The sequence below is a fragment of the Protopterus annectens genome, chromosome 11.part0, assembly GCF_019279795.1.
Source record: "Protopterus annectens isolate FY-2018-M chromosome 11.part0, PAN1.0, whole genome shotgun sequence".
Classification (NCBI taxonomy): Eukaryota; Metazoa; Chordata; order Ceratodontiformes; family Protopteridae; genus Protopterus; species Protopterus annectens.
In genome coordinates this window covers 1,215,462,940-1,215,486,007 of record NC_056745.1, presented here as the reverse complement: position 1 = coordinate 1,215,486,007, position 23,068 = coordinate 1,215,462,940, and the positions used below count along the sequence as shown (strand labels likewise).

At 41.3% G+C, this 23,068-nt stretch overlaps 1 protein-coding gene across 5 annotated transcripts in view; it reads left to right on the top strand.

Moving 5' to 3' along the window:
* Positions 1 to 23,068, top strand: part of LOC122815795 (myelin-oligodendrocyte glycoprotein-like) — a 402,462-nt gene that overhangs the window by 42,523 nt on the left and 336,871 nt on the right. For all 5 annotated transcript variants that reach the window (XM_044088581.1, XM_044088583.1, XM_044088580.1 and 2 more), the window contains one exon: positions 7,999 to 8,075. The gene's annotated coding sequence lies outside the window, so the exon portion shown is untranslated. The remainder of the gene's footprint in view (positions 1 to 7,998; positions 8,076 to 23,068) is intronic.

The following is a 23,068-nucleotide window of genomic DNA, read 5'->3' as shown; positions in this document are numbered from 1 at the left end:
CTATAGCATCTTCCTGTGGCATATTCATTTTCAGTTTCATCCTGTGCCATCTGTTGCTCTGTCATATGGGAACTCACTGGCCTATCACTCCTCAACACTGACTGTGTCAGAGTTTCCACAGTTTCCTGTTCCTTTCCTTGCTGTCCAACTTCAAGTGAATATTTATACTGGGTTTACTGTGGAAGGCTCCAAAATATCTTCATATGGCACTGACCAATTGCTTCCTGTTCCACTGGTTTCTCCTTAATTTGGAGGTCCATTGCTCTATCATGTTGTGGTGTTTTCTGAATTAGATTTTCTACATTGAATCTTTCATTTTGCAGGTACTCCATAACCTCAGTTTCTATTTCTTTAACTTCTCCATTACTAATCTCCTTTTCTACTTACTTTTCCTCTTTGTCTTCTTATTTTTTGTACTGTAAAGTTTTCCATGTCTGGATTCCTTTGTCTGTATTTCTCTTCAGGTATCTTTAGTGCTGCTCTTTTTGTATTGATTAGTTCTGCTTTCTCCTTTGCATAGATATTACACCATATTAAATCTCTTTTTCTTTCCCATGTCCATATTTCTTCTTCAGATGTCTCCTGATCTTCCTGTTTCTCCTTACTTTGGGGACTTGGGGACTCATTCCATCAAGCTGTGATGTAATTTGTGTCAGACCTTCTACACCAAATCCTTCACTTCACAAGCACTCCATAACTTCACCTTCTATTTTTTTTTTACTTACAATGTACTAATCTTCCTTTCTACATTTACTCTTTGTGATATTTTTTATTGTGAAATTTTCCATATCTGGATACCTTTGCCTGTATTTCTCTTCAAATATATTTGGGGCTGCCTTCTTTATATTGATTAATTTGGCTTTCACCTTTGCATAAATATTGCACCATATCAAATCTCTCTTTCTTCCCCATCTCCATACTTTTCAAAAATCTCTAGGTTTTGTTGTTTATATTTTTGCACTTCCTGAGATGCTTCTTTTTGCAAACAGATCAAAGTTTCTTGGTCTATATACTGTTCTTCACAAATCTGTTGTATTAATGAACATAATTTTTTATTTGAAGCTTCTGACAGTATTTCTTCTGGAAGTATTTTTCTTTCCTCTAATTTTTCTCTTAATCTTTTTTGTATATCTTGTATCTGTAAATTCTAGGCTTTTTGAATAATAGTAAGAATACATAATTTATTTCTTATCCTCAACAGTCCACTCTATCGTGTTTATGGCTCTTCCTTGGCCTATCAGTTTTTGTGATTTTTGTGGACTATTACTTTCTTGTACAACAGGGGGGGGCCAACCTCCCCATAGGCCTGGCCTGGCTCCATTGTAGGAATGTTTCCGTATTTTGAGGATTCTATACTGTCATTTATTCTAGTCCTGGCACCAGTATGACTACCAGGATTGGGCTTTTTTTTATCCTGGGTCTTGTGCACCCAGCTATCTTTTTTAATTTTTAACCTGCTTCTGTCCATGATCTATGCTATATAAATACAGTCTATATATCAGTGTCATCTTGGTGAGATTTTGTGAAAATACAGGGTCCACCTCGTGAAAGTACTCACCAAGACTTGTGGATGAATTCAATTTCTGCAACACTGCTCTCCTTCACTTGCTGTCTTATCATCTCACCATTCGGACTCCATATATTCTGTATGACTGCTGTTATTCTCCCTAAGGATGCTGTTGTTGTTGTCTTTCTGCTTTTTCCGGTTAGGGGTCACCACAGCAGAACTCCGGTCCGCTAATGATTGGCAGTAGATTTTCATGAATGTCGAGGTGCCAGCTTGATGTCCAACCTTCAACGAAGGAGCACCCATTTACACATGTCTTTTGAACGCCCACCCAACCACAGGGAGGACATGCAGACTCCACACAGAAGGCACTCCCCGCACTCCAGTCGAGAATCCAACGGGAGAACCTCTTGCTGTGAGGCAACAATGCTACTGCTGCACCATCGCAGAAGTCTTTTATTCTCCCTAAGGATCTGCACTCAAAATCCTATTCTTTCCTCATTTTTGAATTATCCCCTTACTTCATCATCATCCATTTCCACTCTGAACTGTAGCTTTCTACTTGTTATGTAAAACAGCCTCAACTGTGTATGTCTGAAATATCCCTTCATATCAGATAATACTAAACCTCATTGTTGTGTTGCGCGAATCAACTTATCCCACTTGACTCTTGCCCTCTTACCCTCCCAGATAAAATCCTTCAACTCTTTATTAATTACTGTCAACAACATCTCCTCTGGTTGATAAAAATATCCTTAACCTGTGTACAAAACTAAATGGACTAAAACATTTTTACTGCTTGTATCTTGCTATCTAGATCCATAGGCAAGAGCTTCCATTTTCTCAGTTTTTGAGTTATCTTTTGTTTAGTCTTTTCCCACATATCGTTAGCTGCCAGAACTGAATCCTTTTTAATCCATACTCCTGAAAACTTCATTTTATTATGTCCCCACAAATATGGCTATTGCTGGACCAACTCATGTGTAGGCACATAGTTTATAGATATAGCCTTTTATCTTCATTGATTTTATATCGTGAAAAAAAAAAAACAGGAACTGTCTCAGAATATTCCACAACACCGAGATGTCCTTTTCTGGTTCCATGGAGTACAAAAATAATATCATATGAAAATAGAGCCAACATGTCTTGAACACAGTACCAATTATACCCTTATGTTTCTGAGTCCCTTATTTTCTTTGCTAGTGAGGAAACCTTCCCTACTCTTTGTGTTACATGGTTTATAAGTGTTTAAGTCAAAGGCAATAATGTTCTTCTAGACTAAGACTATACCAAAGCAGTCATTCCAATAATAAATATCTGAGTTCTTCTTAAAAATATGTAAACTAGTGCTTTCTCTCATATAATTTGGTAGTCTATTCCATACATTAGCTACTCTCTCAGAGAACCAGTTAGTACATCTCTCATTCCTATATAATCCTGCAGTGTTTGTCTGATGATTTTCTACTTCCCTATAATAACCTCAATCAAAAACTATGAACTATAAACTACCCAGAGGTAGTTGTCTCTAAATGATTTATATACTTGAATAAGGTCTCCAGTAGGTGTACTAGGCACTGTACAAGTTCAGATATGTTATATTTTCATAGTAACTTAAACCTTCACATCCACGGATCAGTATATTTCCTCTGGACTTTTTTCAATTTAGTTATACTAGTTTCTTATAATGTTTCCTTATTATTATTGCATACTTTAGTCTGGGTTCAATGTAATTTATTATGATTTCATCATTTCTGATTTCCTAGACTTTATAAATCTTTTATACAGCTCACAGATGTATAACTATAATTAGCCAATTGGGTGATATGAGCTGGAGCTACCCTTACACCCAGATACTTAAATGAATCTGCAGTTTCAATCACTGTGTGCTGCATTAAATATTTGCCCTTCAATCAATGTCTCCCAAGTTCTTTTGTAGATATGCCCTATATGTAGTAAATATAATCATTTTACCCATTTTCAAGTCATCTGTATACAGACCACAGAATACCTCAGAAGAAAAAGCTAAATCTAAAAAATACAATCTAAACAAGCATGGGCCTATGACAGAGTCCTGTTGAACACCCTGATGGTAATGTAGAATTTCACCTTTCTAACTACTGTATGATACTTGCCATGTCCTATTTGTAAGCCATACAGTGGTGCTACGGTAGCTGTGTCGCCTCACAGTAAGACGTTGTCCTGTTCGATTTTCAGCTAGAGCGTCTTCTGTATGGAGACATGCGTGAATGGGCGTACCTTCGTTGAAGGTTGTGTGTCAGGGCTGGCAACTCAACACGTAAAAATCTGCTGCCAATCATTAGTGGAACCAGAGTTCCGCTGTGGCGACCCCTAACCGGGAAAAGCCGAAAGACACAACAACAACAGCTATCCATCTTAACAAGTGTACATCAGTACCTAGTTGTTCTAATTTACTGATTTGTGCATTTTCTATGACTCCATCAAAGTCTGAAGTTAAGTCTATACATTATGTTATAGCACAATACTCATGGATTATTTGTTAGCATTTTATTGTAGAGCTTCATAATATAGGTAGTTATAGATTTATTCTCAACATGTGCATGCTGATTCACAGTTTTAAGACCCAATCATTCCAATCCTCACAATAATTCTCCAAAATAATCTACCCAATTACATTTCCACAACAAGAAATTAAACTTATGGGTCTATATGACTGTATCTGTCCTTAAGTGCATGTCTCCAATCTTGAGAAATCTCCCCATCCTTAAATGACCTAATGAATAAAAAATATAATGGTACTGGTGTTCTCAGGTCTTTATTACTAATTCCATTTCCTCACTGTGCTTTGTTTTGGTCCAGTTTGCATAGTTCGTTTTAAATTTCTGTATCTGAAGGTATCACACCCTCCTTCCCTTTTTTGGAACCAAGCTGTTTTGCATAAAATTTTGTAAATATATATATATATATATATATATATATATATATATAGTTCAGAAGAAAGTCTCAACAGAACATTGAACATCATATGATTGAGACCATATGACTGACTTTCTAAAAAGTCGAACAACAGAAAACAACAAAATGTACTTTTCTCACACCCCCTGCATATTAAATATATATATATTTAAATATATATATATATATATATATATATATACACACACACACACACACACACACACACACACACACACACACACACACACACACACACACATACCATCTCCTAGATCACACTACATACATACATACATACATACATACATACAAATATTTCAAGCATGGGTACTAATGCCCTTCTAGCTTGCCAATATACCAGAACATGTTTTCCCATAATAAGTGTCCAGGCTGTTCTTAAAAATATCTATACTAGTTCTTGCTTTAATGTAATTTGGTAGTCTGTTCCAAGCATCAGCTACTCTGCCAGAGAACCAATTTACTTCTACATAGGTTGTCTGATGATTCTCTAGTACTTTTTGATAACCCCAAACATTCCCAGAGGTGGTTGTCTCTATATACCTGAATAAGCTCTCCTCTTAGATATCTGTAAGAGACACTATAAGTACATACTGTAACATACTCACAGTACATAGTTCTCACTGTACTCAGTGTACAGTAAGGTACTCACATAGTGGGGCTTAATTATTATTGTTCCATAAAAAGCACACTAGAACTCAGAAACTGCCTCATTGTTTAAAAGACTATTAAAAGTCTGATATGCACTGATTAATGTTGACATTACATGCTAATATTATACATGCTAACATCGTTATAAACAAATAAACATTGCAAATATTTTACAATGAAAATAATTGGCATTGGTGCTGTTTTCTGATACTTTTACTCATTCAAACTTAGTGCTTTCTTAATTAGATGCCACACATGAACAGATCTCCAGGGTCTTAATGCTTTATTTTTGACATTTTTCACAGTTAATTTGTCTCTTAACTTTTTAGTTTCAGTTCTAACATAACAGCACAGTCTCAGTTTACACTATGGTGTTAAGGGAAAAGGGGGACTTTGTTAAAAGAATGAGTTTATTGCTTTTATTGCTCTTAAAAGAACCACCCTCTGTAACCACTCCAAATAACCAGATTATATATAAATAATGAATGCCTTTAATGCTTTTCATTATACTTAACTAGGATCGCTTGTTTGTGTGTTTCAATAAAGGATATTCCATTTTTAACTCCACTGTGGACTACCTACTATTTACTATTTTATTATTTTGTAGAACGTATTTTACAGTTCGATTTTTATCAGTGAATTAGGTGCATAACAATTCAAGGAGTGAACTAAACACCCTCCACACTGCACGGTTTCTTCTTGTTTTGTTTTTGACCCAGTATAGGTTGCATATTGGGTTTTCTGATGGAATTTTCTTTTTTTTCTCAGATAATCAAGCATTCTTTGAAGTGTGCTTATGACTTATCTGATGCCTGCTCAATAAGGACAGTAATATAGCGTTCCCAGTTAATGTAAGGATATAAAGTCCCACAGGCAATTAGTGTTAGTTTCAATGGGGGATGGAGCCAGTATGTTTAGATATGCCTCAAAAGTTTCTGGTAACATGGAGGGAGTTTTAGCACTTGGCTATGATGTGGCTATGTCTTCAGGAGCTCAGCTGGTAGTGTAATTATTCCTCAGTTTGGACCACTGCTGGATACTGTTGATACTGACATAGTTGATAAAGGATTTGTAAATGTTTTTGACAAAGTTGGAGATTTTCAATTCATATTCAGCCTTGAAAGTTTTGATTTTGATTCTCAGCTCTTTGTTTAACTATTTAAGTTTAATTTTGAGGTGCAAGATTTTCAGCTTGTTGCCAAGAGAGAAGAGTTTTTTTTTTCTCCAAAGAGGTTTATTCCCAACTTTGCTCTCTCCTATAGCCACGTGTACCTATAAGGACTGGAAGATCCCTGTGTCCAATTACAGAACGGCAATTGGGTGTATACCACCACAGCACTTAGGATTTTTTTACATTAGTGATAAAGTCAATGTTATAAGCTGAAGCAATGTAGTAGCTCACAGAAGGTAGTGGGTTGTTATCTCATTGCTACAGCTCCATATGAAAGAGGGAGCTTGTATTTCAGGCAGTACACTGTGAGTTGCATATACAGTTGCAACTCTACTTCAAGATGAGGACATGGGGAAAAGACTGCATGTGCACATGTCATGATGTCCACTGCATGTCATTTAACATTGGGAATTACTCAAATCTGACTTTTTTTTTTTTTACTTTCTGACTGTGGTATCATAATGAAGACTCAGAGATTAACCTTCCCCTTACTTGGGAGAAACTGCATGCATGACCACTTTTTTACCAGTTATTTGTGCATTTACATGTCCATCATACAGATGGTGGTGTCATACTGCAGTGACACATAACATTTGAAATTTGTAGCGCCACCTGTATGCCAAGACTGGTACTGCATTCATGCTCAATGCTTGTAGTACCAATGCCAACATATAGGTGGAGATATGGTAACATAAGGCTTTGGGTGAACTCTGAATGCATGGTGGCCTCTGCAGTGGTTGAACTACTGGAAGAGTGGTTAGTGAGGTTCATTATCACAGAATATTTCAGAATCAAATTATTTGCTCTTCATTCGTTCTCTGTCCCTTGTTATGAAGTCATACCCAGAGGCAGGGCTATAATTAGGATAGCTGGGAGGTGGAGGCTCTCTGTAATGCTACCACAAGTCTTTTGTTTAGAATCTGGCCCCCTGTCTGGTAGACTTTTCACCCAGTTTTGGTATATATTTCTACAATGTTCTAAAAATATTCAATAGACGATGCAACCGTACCATCATTTTCCAGTGTAGGAATGCCTTTACTGGGTTTTATCCATCTGTGTTATTCTCTCTAAAGTTTTAAACGGGATCCTGGCCCTTTCAGAGTATTTGGCAATCATTTTTATCTCAAACTAAGACAGTTATAATTTAGGCTAATATTTAATTCACTCCTTAATTCATTAATGAGTTCTGTAATTTTAATATCACAATTTATGATCTAGAATGCTTCCAAAGCTTTCAATATTTAGAGAATGCAATTCACACTAATTTGTCAGAAAGCCACTAATTTTATGAGGACTGGTCCAAAAAATGTGAGGCAAAAATCTAAAGAGTTAAAAGGTATGCTTTCCTGCTGTTTCCTTCCCCAAAATACCACTTCAGTAATTACTTTCATTTATACTTAAAATGACAGTGAGTTTCTAAGATGTTTACACAATCTCACTATTATACATATGCACTTCTGTAACCAATCATCTGAAGAACAAAATCCATAATTTCTGTTGCAAATGACTAAAGTATGCAATGAATTCAGATGGCTAGACAGGACGATTGTCTATACTAACAGAAACTGATGTTTAAAGAAGGAAAAATATACAGTGGAAAACTACTTCAGCAAAGTTCATTTTCTGCCAAGTAGCTATGACAGAACACAGAATGCAAGTTAACTTAGGAAGAAAGTTACAGCTCATTTTCTTTTCTTTTTTTTTTCTCTACCAGCTTCGTAATTTGACCTTTTTTTACTCCATTCACGTCATGTTTAAAGGAAGAAATAGTTTTCAGCTCATGTGTGGAAGGTGAGTCAACCAACATAATGCAACAGCATCTATCTGGAAATGAAATAACATTTCTGCCTGGATTTAAAGAATTTCACAGTCTCTGAATACATATGAATAACTTTGGTTGTAACCAGAAAATACTATAACTATCAATGAAGCAAACAAGCTACATTTAAAATGAAAATACTATAACTACTGAGAAATCATTGTAAAATCGTGGTTAAAATATATAGAAATATGTCTGTTATGCTTACAATTTCAAAGAGTTATTAAAATAATTATAAATTTGAGGTCTGTTTCTTCCTTTTACCTTTGAAGAATATAAACATGCCTCCAGTACTGTAGTAATGCAGTAAGTGACTCAGTACTAATCCAGAGTAGTGTCAGGAAGGGGGCTGAATGAGATAATGAAAAAACACAATACATAATCACCATTTTTTTTGTTGTTGTGACAGAAGGCATGAACAAAGATTCTAAAGTATGACATTAGTGGATTCGATAACCAAAGTATTGCTGTAATGTTTTGGGATGTAGGGTAGTAACTCTTACAGAGCATAGTTTAGCTCAAGTATAAATGTAAAATTCTGAAAATCTGCTAAATGTAAATAGGATCATAGGAGGTTACTAGACTATTGGCCTTAAGGCCTCTACAAGCCTAGCCATGTTATACCCTTGTTCCGTTAGGGGCCAAATAAAACACGTTTCTGTATTCAATGTCCCTTTTTGATCAGATAAATGAACGGACTCAGAAGTAATACAAAGAAGTGCAACAAAATAGAAAAAGGTAACAACAGAAAGGTGCATGCCGCATTCCTGAATTGTGCAACTGCTTTATAATGCATTTAATTTTTGAAATCAGTACAGTGGATCATTCATGTGCAGATGTGTTTTACATATCATAACTTTTAAAAATGCCTGTTTAGGAATCTACTTCTTTTGTGCATGTGATTATTTTTTGTTGTAGTGAAGTGCTACTAATATGCTGAAAGCATGGGCATTTTATTTGTTACAACATCTGCCCTTTCAACAATGTTATGTAACCACAGAGCTGACAGTAATGTGTGTGCGCATGTTGGGGAGGTACATAGGGGCTTGCCCAGCTGCAAAAAAACTTTTTTTGGCAGCTTGTTTCAGCTTGTGTCCTCCTCACATTCGAACCACCTACAACCATTCCACTTTCAAGAACTTGCTCCACTCACACCTCTCTCGTTGGGAATGCCCCAGTTCTCATCCTACATGACTCCCTCCACTTCATCTCTACTCTCCTTTATCCTACTTGTCATCCAAAACTTATTTCCACTATTTCTATCCACCTTTTTCTCTTTTTACTTCCTCCCTATTTCATCTCACTTACTTAGGAACTCGCAAGGCCTTCCCTCCTTATGCCTTGTTCTTAATCATTACCTAATGTTGCCTTTTTAATCTACACTCCTCAAATACTTTTTACCATGTCACATACTGTTCTGATTTTTCATGTACTAAGAATACTCTTGTTATGATACATCTCTTGAAAGTTTTTTCTTATCCAGTTTGTGGTTGCCTTGTTGTTTTAATTCTCAAACTATGTATAAGTTACCAACTATTGACTTTTATTTGATATCTATGTATAATTGACAAACTGTTGATTTTTATTGTAAAACTGTACTGGGGGCTTCCCCCCCTGGGCCTCCATTGAAAATGGGCTCATTTTTGGCCCAATGGACTTTCCCAGTAAACAAACTGCAAATAAATTTGTATTATTTTCAGTTTGACTGTGGTTTCTATCGCAGTGCTTCAACATGAATCTGCAACACAGATATGCATGTAGATAATTCGGAATACCTGGCTACATCTGATATTGGATTATTATAACGGCTGCATTTTGCTTTTTTTAAGATAAGCTTTAAATCAGTTTCTCAGGCTCAGAAGAAACTAAAGAGAAGCATGAATGCATAGAAACACTGAGAGAGGTAACAGTATGAATGCTACATCGTGTTTAAATCATGGGCTGCAAGTGCTAAGGATGGTTACATAAGGAAGATGGATATACTTAAAAAATCACTGGTATTTCTTAATGTCCATTTGTGAATATTATATTTTTAGAGCAAAGTATAATGGTCACCTATAGCATGATATGCAGTGCAATGCCCTGCTGGGATCTTTCATTTGTTTTATTTTAAACTTTTTTTAGTAAACTGTATTGGAATACTGTATTACACATGAGTTATATTTTTGTAGTACACAAGAAGCATCAGTTACAGGACAAAAAGCTTTCATTTCTTTGTTATAGCCTAAGAAATTATGTCAGATGGTAACAACAAACATGAGCAGTATCACCTGTACTTTTACAAAACAGAACTCTGTAGTCATAAGTGAAAAAAGCAGTATGTATGTATGTGTGTTGCCAGAAAAACTGCCTACCACAACTCAGTAATAAATTTAATTCTTCCAGAAGTCCCAATATAAGTTCAGGTAGTACTATCTTCATATATTGAAAGACTCTTGGGTTAATACCTGGAACTGTGAGCTTCTTCATGATGTAGCAACTCATCATAACTATAGGTAATCCCATCTCATTAATATTTAGTAGGGTGCTAGTTAATGTTGCTGTGAAGATTGGGTGAAGATGGGTGAAGGCTGCCAGCCTAGCCAGATAGAATTTTGGAGATAATTCTGTCATCTGTAAAGATTAATGTAAACCACAGGCTTCTTGTCTTAAATGGTACAAATAGCATTACATGTGGAACTGGAAAATAATGTAACAGTGCACTCTACTGACCAAGTAAAGCATGTTGTGACCCTTTGATGTTAAAACTTGGAGCTAGTAAGTCTAGAGTGAGGCATCCTGACTATCATTTTAAGGCCAGAGTTCATGGCCAAAATTTGCATGCATAAGTGTCCTTTACTGCTCTGGCTTCTGCCCAGAGGTGAAGAATGTAAATATAGTTTTTGTTAGCCTGGGAACCCAGGGAAGTATGAAGAATGATGTAATGTGAACCAGGAATGTGATTTTAAAAACAGAGAGAATCAGAGAGCATTAAGCTAGAAACTAGAAAGATTAGACTAAGTGTTTTTCTGTGATGTCAGAACTGTACTACTGAATTATTTTAAGTATTTCTCTGTGATCTCTGAACTCTTGACTAGTACTGTGTAGTAAAAAGTATTGTCTTGTGTTTTGACTTCTTCTTCTTTCGGCTTTTCCTGGTTAGGGGTCGCCACAGTGGATCACCTGTCTGCTCATGATTGGCAGTGGAGTTTTACAGTGTCGAGTTGCCAGCCCGGTGCCCAACCTTCCACAGAAGGCACACGCATGCACTCATGCCTAGGACCAATTTAGAGTGTCCAATATTTTTAAACCCTTTCAACTGTGGCTGTTTTTGTAGAGATAATTTAAGCTCTTTAGAGTACTTGCATGCCTTTGGTAAAATTGTACAAAGCCACTCCAATAGCTTTAGCTCTGGGTTATACTACCAATTGGATAATAATATTGTACAGTAATAATTGGACACCCTTTTAAGGGCCTTTGAGTAGCTGATAAATATTAGTGGGTGATGGCAGCTGGTACCATATAGTCTGGGAAAAAGGGGCACAGCTGGAGAACCTGATCCAGCCTTTCCCAGGAGTGTCTGTGTGATTGTATAAACTCTTCTCAAAGTGTGTGTGTGTGTGTGTGTGTGTGTGTGTGTGTGTGTGTGTGTGTGTGTGTGTGTGTGTGTGTGTGTGTGTGTGTGTGTCAGCTACTTGGGCAGGAACATGAAGCACTAGTTGGACAGAGAGGATGTTGGAGGTTTTAGCTTGCCCACTAGGCTGAGATCCGGACCCTTTTGCTGTGCCAGTGGAGAGTCTTATTGCGGACATGGAGAGTGAGGCAGCGACCAGACCCAGACTGACTGTGATCTCTGTGTGCTCTTAAGGGAAATTGCACTTTACTGTGTGTATTTGTTATCCTTTCCTCCAATATGAGATGCCACTCCCTGGTGTTAGCGGTGAGGATTGATTGCTGGGTCAAGGCATGGGCATCACATATTAATTGGTGGCAGTGGTGCGATATTGACATCACATATTAATTGGTAGCAAATACTAATTGGCTTGTAGTGGTGTGGGTAGAGGGAATTACTGTAGCTTGTGTACAGTGAGCTTTGAAGGTGTTTTGTATTATAAATCAGCCACGCAGTGAATACTCAGAGATAGCTTAGTTAGTCAGGGTGAGCAGGCAGCATGTCAGCAGAGGAATATGGAGAGCTGATAAGGAGCCAGCTGGCTGAGATGTGCCAGGCTAGGGGACTGGTGCATGGAAACCTGACTAAGGCAGACCTGATTGCAGCCTTGGTTACAGTTGCATCAGAAAACAGCAACCAGGAGGACAATCAGACTGGCAGTGGAGATATAATACCCTCGGAGAATGGACAGCTAAACCTCTCTGAAGAGGACTTAAAAATCCATCTGGAGCAAAAGAGACTTGAGCTGGAGGCCAGGCATTTGGAGATAGAAGCAGCTGAGAGACTGAGGAGGCTACAGGTTGGGGAGAATGAGAAACTGCTACACCTGGAAGCTAAGGAAAAGGAGTGGCAGAGGAAGCATTAGAGGGAAATGCTGATTCTTCGCCAGAGTCATGGAGGTAATGGGGGAGGGAGTAACTGAACCCCAGAAGCACAAAATGTCAGTAAATTTCTTCCACAGTTTAAAGAGGGGGATAATTTTGATATTTTCATTCATATGTTTGAGAGGGTATACAAACAGTATAGTGTTGGACAAAGGCTCTGGGTACAGTTCCTGACCCCCTTACTCCATGGTAAAGCTGTAACTGTTTTGTCAAAAATGTCTGATGTTGCATGTTTTGATTATACTGCTGTTAAAAATCACTTGTTAGAATTGTTTAAGCTATCACCTGAAATGTATAGGAAAACTTTTTTTAGCATAGAAGCAATGCAGATGAAAGTGTGTATGAATATGTTACTGAACTGAGCACTTATTTCCATAGGTGGGTGAGTGGATGTCAGGTCACCACTTTTGAAGGGCTAGCAGACTTTTGGTGAGGGAATAAGCCCTTAGCACTTTGCCTGAGGACATGAGGATCTGGTTAGCTGATAAACAATCTGATACTTTAGATGAGACGGGGAAGAAGGGACACCTATACCTGGCAAGCAGGGAAGCCCTGCACAAGAAAGGGACCCCAGTACTGCTCATGGGTCTAAAGTAACCCATGGTGGGCAGCCCAGACTGCCCCAACAGAATCTGCCAGTAGCACTGGAAGCCACTAGTCCAGGTACATGTCCAGGAGCTAGGGTTAAATGTTTTGAATGCAACCAGTGGGGCCATGTGGCATACAGGTGTCCACGGAGGCAAGGTGGGGAACAAAAGGTGAGGGAGCCAGTAAGTGGGAAAGAAAAAAATGCCAGTAGTAGGTTGTCTTGGGACAACAAGGGTACCAAACTACCACCAGAGGTTATATCCTATTGTAGTGAATGGCAAAGAGGCCATTGCCAAGAAAGACACAGCCTCTGATAAAACCATTGTAAAGCCTGCAATGGTTACAGAGGAGCACTACTTGCCTGGACAGTCTACTCCAGTCAGGGCTTTAGGAGGGATCCCATTCCAAATACCTTTGACTAGGGTTCACCTGGACTAGGAGGGTGGAAAAGGAAGCCAGCAAGAAGGTGTGTTTGAGGTTATACCTGGAGATGTCATGATAGGGCATGATTTTGATAGTGCAGTACCCTGTGCTTGTGCAGTTACACGCAGTCAGGCTTGGAGACAAGCAGGTAACTCTGGTAACCTGAGGGAGACGCAGACAGACTGCATACTTGCAGCCTGGATGGGTGAGGTGGTTACTTTAGGGAGGGAGCTACCCTGTAGCAGTGAGACTGAAGGTGAGCCACAGCTGCTTGGGGGTACTGATTGTCCATTGGACAGAGTGACTACAAAGGTACAGGTGAGTAGTAGTACCCAGGCTGACAGTGAGGCACCACTGTCAGAGGATGCCAGATTTCCTGTGGAAGGGGAGCTGGGAAGGGTTACAAGGAGAGAGTTGAGACAAGCTCAGCTCTCATACCCTACACTGCAAGACCTGAGGCAGGTAGCTAGGGAGGCACCTGATTCTCAAGGAAAGGGGGATCTGTATACTGGGACAAAGGGTTACTGTATGGAGAGTGGACCCCTGAGGGAGGGCTAGAAGGTGAGAGAGTACAGCAGTTGGTGGTGCCTAGAGCCTACCATCTGGCGCTTCTAGCCATAGCCCATGATATTCCCTTTGCAGGTCATATGGGCATAAAATGTACAAAGAGGTGTATTATGCAGAACTTCTATTGGCCTGGAATTTCCAGAGATGTAACAGGGTACTGCAGGACCTGTGAGCAGTGCCAAAAAGTAGGCAAGGCAGCAGACAAGGTGAGAACTCCTTTGATGCCTTTGCCTGTGATTGAGGAGCCATTTCAGAGGGTAGCTATGGATATTGTGGATCCTCTGAGTACCTCAAGTTCCACAGGGAAAACGCATATCCTACTGGTAGTGGATTATGTTACACGATACCCTGAGGTGGTGGCTTTCTCCTCCATTGAGTCAGAGAAGGTGGCAAATGCTTTGTTAGAGTTTTTCAGCAGGGTAGGTTTCAGAAAAGAAATACTGACTGACAGAGGTGCCAATTTCATGTCAGACCTGCTGGCTTGTCTGTGGAAGTCCTGTGGGGTGAAGCACATGAAGACCACTTCCTACCATCCCCAGACTAATGGTCTTGTTGAGAGGTTAAACTCTATAATCAAGTCCATGCTATGGGCATTTGCATATCAGTTTAAGAGGGAGTGGGACAACTATTTGCCCCATCTGTTGTTTGCTTACAGAGACATTCCCCCGGAATCCACAGGTTTTTCACCCTTTGAGTTGCTGTATGGGCATAGGGTGAGGGGACCTCTAGATTTAACTTGAGATGAGTGGGAAGGTGAGTGCGAGTCTCACAAGGAGTCTGTTGTGGCATACTTCCTAAACCTCAGGACAAAGCTCAGAGAACTCATGGGCTTGGCCCAGGAGAACCTGACAGAAGCCCAACAACAGAAAAAAGGTGTGGTATGACAGCAATGCTTGAGCTGGAGAGTATGCTGTAGGGCAGAAGGTAATGGTTCTCATTCCTATAAGACACAATAAACTGCAAGCAGTTTGGTAGGGACCCTACAAGATGGTAAGAAAGGTAAGTGATGTTAACTACATGGTGGAACTATTAGGCAGATGGCAGGGGCACAAATTGTACCATGTTAACATGATAAAACCTTACCATAATAGGGAGGCCCTTGTGCTGAGCATTTGCAGTGGATTGCAGGAGGAGTCTGAGGGAGATCTGGGGACTGATCTTCTCAGTGAGGCTCAGGCTGACACCTCAGTGGAAGGGGTAGCAATGTCCCAGCAGCTATCTCCTACCCAGGTTAGAGAAATCCGAGCAGTGTTGCAGGAATTTGGGGACATGTTCACTGGGAAACCAGGGTCCACCCACCTGGGGCAGTACCAGGTGGATATAGGATCCCAAAGGCCTATTAGGCCGGCCCCTTATAGAGTGCCTGAGAGAGTCAAACAGACTCTGAGGGAGGAGGTACAGGAGATGTAGGAACTAGGGGTGATTCAAGAGTCCAACAATCCCTGGGCCTCCCCAGTGGTGCTGGTGCCAAAGACGGATGGCAGCACCAGGTTCTGTGTGGACTACAGGAAATTAAATAGTCACACAGAGTCAGTTGCTTACCCCATGCCTAGAACAGATAAGGCCCTTGAGCAGCTGGGTAGGGCTAAGTATCTTACAACCATCGATCTTACCAAGGGTTACTGGCAGGTGCTCTTGATTCCCTGTGTTAGAGAGGTCAGCCTTTGTGACTCCTTTTGGCTTGTATGAGTTCACTAAGATGCCCTTTGGGATGAAGAATGCCCCAGTGACTTTCCAGAGGCTTGTAGATCATATCTTAGCAGGAGCAGGATAGTTTGCCCTTGCTTACCTAGATGATATTGCCATCTACAGCCATTCCTGGCCAGAGCACCTTCAGCATGTCAGGGAGGTGCTGGGCAGACTACAGAGGGCAGGGTTGACCATTAAGCCGAGCAAATGTCAGGTGGGTATGGAAGAGGTCTCTTACCTAGAACATAGAGTGGGGAGTGGTAAGATAAGGCCAGACCCTGCCAAAGTGAAAGTTATTCAGGCATGGCCTGCACCTGTTACTAAAAAGCAGGTGAGGCCATTTTTAGGGACAGCAGGGTACTACAGAAAGTCCGTCCCCAGTTATAGTACCATAGCTGCTCCCCTCACAGACCTGACAAGGCAGAACAGGCCAGATAAGGTAGTGTGGACCCCAGCATGTGAGCAGGCATTCCAGAAGCTTAAAGAAGCTTTGGGAGGAGCCCCTGTGTTAGCCAGTCCAGATTACACCAAATAGTTTGTTGTGTAGGTAAATGCTTCGAACCATGGGGTGGGGGCTGTACTTAGCCAGATTTCTTCAGAGGGGGAGGAGCACCCAGTGGTTTATCTCAGTCATAGGCTCCAACCCAGGGAGTAATGCTATGCAGCTGTAGAAAAGGAATATCTAGCCATAGTGTGGGCATTGCAGAAATTTCAGCCTTATCTGCATGGAAGGAAATTCACTGTTATGACAGATCACAACCCCCTAACATGGTTAAACAAGGTGGAGCCTGGGGTTGCAAGCATATGATATATCCATGCAGCACGGCAGTGGGATTAGCAATGCCAATGCAAATGGGCTCTCAAGACAGAGAATGGGGTAAGGTATACTCAGATAGACCTAAATCCCTCAAGCAGGATTTCTCAAGGGTCACTTGAAAAACTAGCTTGAGTTCTCCAGGGGGGGGGGAGATATGTGAAGATTGGGTGAAGATGGGTGAAGGCTGCCAGCCTAGCCAGATTTTTTGGAGATAATTTTGTCATCTGTAAATATTAATGTAAACTACAGGCTTGTTGTTTTAAATGGTAAAAATAGTGTTACATGTGGAACTGGAAAATAATGTAACAACAGTGCACTCTACTGACCAAGTAAAGCATGTTGTGACCCTTTGATGTTAAAACTCGGAGCCAGTAAGTCTAGAGTGAGGCATCCTGCCTGTTGTTTTAAGGCCAGAGTTAATGGCCAAAATTTGCATGCATACATGTCCTTTATTGCTCTAGTTTCTGCCCAGAGGTGAAGAATGTAAATGTAGTTTCTGTTAGCCTGGGAACCCAGGGAAGTGTGAAGAATGATGTAATGTGAACCAAGAATGTGATTTTAAAAACAGAGAGAATTAGAGAGCATTAAGCATTTTTGTCTTGACCATCCAACTCACCAGCACTGTCTTGCTCTATATGTAAGTTTATCTTAGACTTATGTTTTCTCTTAGAAATAGCTAGAAACTAGAAATATTAGACTGTTTTTTTCTGTGATGTCAGAACTGTACTACTGAATTATTTTAAGTATTTCTCTGTGATTTCTGAACTCCTGACTAGCACTGTGTAGTAAAAAGTATTGTCTTGTGTTTTGACTTTTATTAAATATTTTTAAAACCTTTCAACTGTGGCTGTTTTTGAATAGATAATTTATGCTCTTTAGAGTACTTGCATGCCACTCCAATAGCTTTAGCCCTGGTCTATACTACCAATTGGATAATTATATTGCACAGTAATAATTGGACACCCTTTTAAGGGCCTTTGAGTAGCTGATAAATATTAGTGAGTGGTGGCAGCTGGTACTACCATATAGTCTGGGAAAAAGGATCACAGCTGGAGAACTTGTGCCGGCCTTTCCCAGGAGTGTCTGTGTGGTTGTATAAACTCTTCTAAAAGTGTGTGTGTGTGTGTGTGTGTGTGTGAGCTACTTGGGCAGGGACACAATGCACTGGTTGTACAGAGAGGGTGCTGGAGGTTTTAGCTTGCCCACTAGGCTGAGATCTGGACCCTATAGCTGTGCCAGTGTGGAGTCTTATTGATGACCTGGAGAGCGAGGGAGTGACCAGCCCCGGACTTACTGTGATCTCTTTGTGCTCTTAATGGAAATTGCAGTTTACTGTGTGTATTTGTTATCCTTTCCTCCTATATGAGATGCCCCTCCCTGTTAGTGGTGAGGATTGAGGCTCCTTGATTGCTGGGCCAGGGCACGGGCGTTACAGTTGCTCAGAAAGGTATAGTGCTGTTCTTAGCTTTCTGCTGATAGGATGAGTGCTATTCTCATTAGTTTTTACTGCATCTGAAATACTGAATAAATATGCAGCCAAGTTTCTATAAAAATGAGTTACTCTTTATGTGTAATTGTACAGTAATAAGCAAATTTTGATATTTTCATTCATATGTTTGAGAGGGTATGCAAACAGTATAGTGTTGGACAAAGGCTCTGGGTACAGTTCCTGACCCCCTTACTCCATGGTAAAGCTGTAACTGTTTTGTCAAAAATGTCTGATGTTGCATGTTTTGATTATACTGCTGTTAAAAATCACTTGTTAGAATTGTTTAAGCTAACACCTGAAATGTATAGGAAAACATTTTTTAGCATAGAAGCAATGCAGATGAAAGTGTGTATGAATATGTTACTGAACTGAGCACTTATTTCCATAGGTGGGTGAGTGGATGTCAGGTCACCACTTTTGAAGGGCTAGCAGACTTTTGGTGAGGGAATAAGCTCTTAGCACTTTGCCTGAGGACATGAGGATCTGGTTAGCTGATAAACAATCTGATACTTTAGATGAGACGGGGAAGAAGGGACACCTATACCTGGCAAGCAGGGAAGCCCTGCACAAGAAAGGGACCCCAGTACTGCTCATGGGTCTAAAGGAACCCATGGTGGGCAGCCCAGACTGCCCCAACAGAATCTGCCAGTAGCACTGGAAGCCACTAGTCCAGGTACATGTCCAGGAGCTAGGGTTAAATGTTTTGAATGCAACCAGTGGGGCCATGTGGCATACAGGTGTCCACGAAGGCAAGGTGGGGAACAAAAGGTGAGGGAGCCAGTAAGTGGGAAAAAAAAAATGCCAGTAGTAGGTTGTCTTGGGACAACAAGGGTACCAAACTACCACCAGAGGTTATATCCTATTGTAGTGAATGGCAAAGAGGCCATTGCCAAGAAAGACACAGCCTCTGATAAAACCATTGTAAAGCCTGCAATGGTTACAGAGGAGCACTACTTGCCTGGACAGTCTACTCCAGTCAGGGCTTTAGGAGGGATCCCATTCCAAATACCTTTGACTAGGGTTCACCTGGACTAGGAGGGTGGAAAAGGAAGCCAGCAAGAAGGTGTGTTTGAGGTTATACCTGCAGATGTCATGATAGGGCATGATTTTGATAGTGCAGTACCCTGTGCTTGTGCAGTTACACGCAGTCAGGCTTGGAGACAAGCAGGTAACTCTGGTAACCTGAGGGAGATGCAGACAGACTGCATACTTGCAGCCTGGATGGGTGAGGTGGTTACTTTAGGGAGGGAGCTACCCTGTAGCAGTGAGACTGAAGGTGAGCCACAGCTGCTTGGGGGTACTGATTGTCCATTGGACAGAGTGACTACAAAGGTATAGGTGAGTAGTAGTACCCAGGCTGACAGTGAGGCACCACTGTCAGAGGATGCCAGATTTCCTGTGGAAGGGGAGCTGGGAAGGGTTACAAGGAGAGAGTTGAGACAAGCTCAGCTCTCATACCCTACACTGCAAGACCTGAGGCAGGTAGCTAGGGAGGCACCTGATTTTCAAGGAAAGGGGGGATCTGTATACTGGGACAAAGGGTTACTGTATGGATAGTGGACCCCTGAGGGAGGGCTAGAAGGTGAGAGAGTACAGCAGTTGGTGGTGCCTAGAGCCTACCATCTGGTGCTTCTAGCCATAGCCCGTGATATTCCCTTTGCAGGTCATATGGGCATAAAATGTACAAAGAGGTGTATTATGCAGAACTTCTATTGGCCTGGAATTTCCAGAGATGTAACAGGGTACTGCAGGACCTGTGAGCAGTGCCAAAAAGTAGGCAAGGCAGGAGACAAGGTGAGAACTCCTTTGATGCCTTTGCGTGTGATTGAGGAGCCATTTCAGAGGGTAGCTATGGATATTGTGGATCCTCTGAGTACCTCAAGTTCCACAGGGAAAACGCATATCCTACTGGTAGTGGATTATGTTACACGATACCCTGAGGTGGTGGCTTTCTCCTCCATTGAGTCAGAGAAGGTGGCAAATGCTTTGTTAGAGTTTTTCAGCAGGGTAGGTTTCAGAAAAGAAATACTGACTGACAGAGGTGCCAATTTCATGTCAGACCTGCTGGCTTGTCTGTGGAAGTCCTGTGGGGTGAAGCACATGAAGACCACTTCCTACCATCCCCAGACTAATGGTCTTGTTGAGAGGTTAAACTCTATAATCAAGTCCATGCTATGGGCATTTGCATATCAGTTTAAGAGGGAGTGGGACAACTATTTGCCCCATCTGTTGTTTGCTTACAGAGACATTCCCCGAATCCACAGGTTTTTCACCCTTTGAGTTGCTGTATGGGCATAGGGTGAGGGACCTCTAGATTTAACTTGAGAGGAGTGGGAAGGTGAGTGCGAGTCTCACAAGGAGTCTGTTGTGGCATACTTCCTAAACCTCAGGACAAAGCTCAGAGAACTCATGGGCTTGGCCCAGGAGAACCTGACAGAAGCCCAACAACAGAAAAAAGGTGTGGTATGACAGCAATGCTTGAGCTGGAGAGTATGCTGTAGGGCAGAAGGTAATGGTTCTCATTCCTATAAGACACAATAAACTGCAAGCAGTTTGGTAGGGACCCTACAAGATGGTAAGAAAGGTAAGTGATGTTAACTACATGGTGGAACTATTAGGCAGATGGCAGGGGCACAAATTGTACCATGTTAACATGATAAAACCTTACCATAATAGGGAGGCCCTTGTGCTGAGCATTTGCAGTGGATTGCAGGAGGAGTCTGAGGGAGATCTGGGGACTGATCTTCTCAGTGAGGCTCAGGCTGACACCTCAGTGGAAGGGGTAGCAATGTCCCAGCAGCTATCTCCTACCCAGGTTAGAGAAATCCGAGCAGTGTTGCAGGAATTTGGGGACATGTTCACTGGGAAACCAGGGTCCACCCACCTGGGGCAGTACCAGGTGGATATAGGATCCCAAAGGCCTATTAGGCCGGCCCCTTATAGAGTGCCTGAGAGAGTCAAACAGACTCTGAGGGAGGAGGTACAGGAGATGTAGGAACTAGGGGTGATTCAAGAGTCCAACAATCCCTGGGCCTCCCCAGTGGTGCTGGTGCCAAAGACGGATGGCAGCACCAGGTTCTGTGTGGACTACAGGAAATTAAATAGTCACACAGAGTCAGTTGCTTACCCCATGCCTAGAACAGATAAGGCCCTTGAGCAGCTGGGTAGGGCTAAGTATCTTACAACCATCGATCTTACCAAGGGTTACTGGCAGGTGCCCTTGATTCCCTGTGTTAGAGAGGTCAGCCTTTGTGACTCCTTTTGGCTTGTATGAGTTCACTAAGATGCCCTTTGGGATGAAGAATGCCCCAGTGACTTTCCAGAGGCTTGTAGATCATATCTTAGCAGGAGCAGGATAGTTTGCCCTTGCTTACCTAGATGATATTGCCATCTACAGCCATTCCTGGCCAGAGCACCTTCAGCATGTCAGGGAGGTGCTGGGCAGACTACAGAGGGCAGGGTTGACCATTAAGCCGAGCAAATGTCAGGTGGGTATGGAAGAGGTCTCTTACCTAGAACATAGAGTGGGGAGTGGTAAGATAAGGCCAGACCCTGCCAAAGTGAAAGTTATTCAGGCATGGCCTGCACCTGTTACTAAAAAGCAGGTGAGGCCATTTTTAGGGACAGCAGGGTACTACAGAAAGTCCGTCCCCAGTTATAGTACCCTAGCTGCTCCCCTCACAGACCTGACAAGGCAGAACAGGCCAGATAAGGTAGTGTGGACCCCAGCATGTGAGCAGGCATTCCAGAAGCTTAAAGAAGCTTTGGGAGGAGCCCCTGTGTTAGCCAGTCCAGATTACACCAAATAGTTTGTTGTGTAGGTAAATGCTTCGAACCATGGGGTGGGGGCTGTACTTAGCCAGATTTCTTCAGAGGGGGAGGAGCACCCAGTGGTTTATCTCAGTCATAGGCTCCAACCCAGGGAGTAATGCTATGCAGCTGTAGAAAAGGAATATCTAGCCATAGTGTGGGCATTGCAGAAACTTGAGCCTTATCTGCATGGAAGGAAATTCACTATTATGACAGATCACAACCCCCTAACATGGTTAAACAAGATGGAGCCTGGGGTTGCAAGCATATGATATATCCATGCAGCACGGCAGTGGGATTAGCAATGCCAATGCAAATGGGCTCTCAAGACAGAGAATGGGGTAAGGTATACTCAGATAGACCTAAATCCCTCAAGCAGGATTTCTCAAGGGTCACTTGAAAAACTAGCTTGAGTTCTCCAGGGGGGGGGGGAGATATGTGAAGATTGGGTGAAGATGGGTGAAGGCTGCCAGCCTAGCCAGATTTTTTGGAGATAATTTTGTCATCTGTAAATATTAATGTAAACTACAGGCTTGTTGTTTTAAATGGTAAAAATAGTGTTACATGTGGAACTGGAAAATAATGTAACAACAGTGCACTCTACTGACCAAGTAAAGCATGTTGTGACCCTTTGATGTTAAAACTCGGAGCCAGTAAGTCTAGAGTGAGGCATCCTGCCTGTTGTTTTAAGGCCAGAGTTAATGGCCAAAATTTGCATGCATACATGTCCTTTATTGCTCTAGTTTCTGCCCAGAGGTGAAGAATGTAAGTGTAGTTTCTGTTAGCCTGGGAACCCAGGGAAGTGTGAAGAATGATGTAATGTGAACCAGGAATGTGATTTTACAGAGAGAATCAGAGATCATTAAGCATTTTTGTCTTGACCATCCAACTCACCAGCACTGTCTTGCTGTATATGCAAGTTTATCTTAGACTTATGTTTTCTCTTAGAAATAGCTAGAAACTAGAAATATTAGACTGTTTTTTTCTGTGATGTCAGAACTGTACTACTGAATTATTTTAAGTATTTCTCTGTGATTTCTGAACTC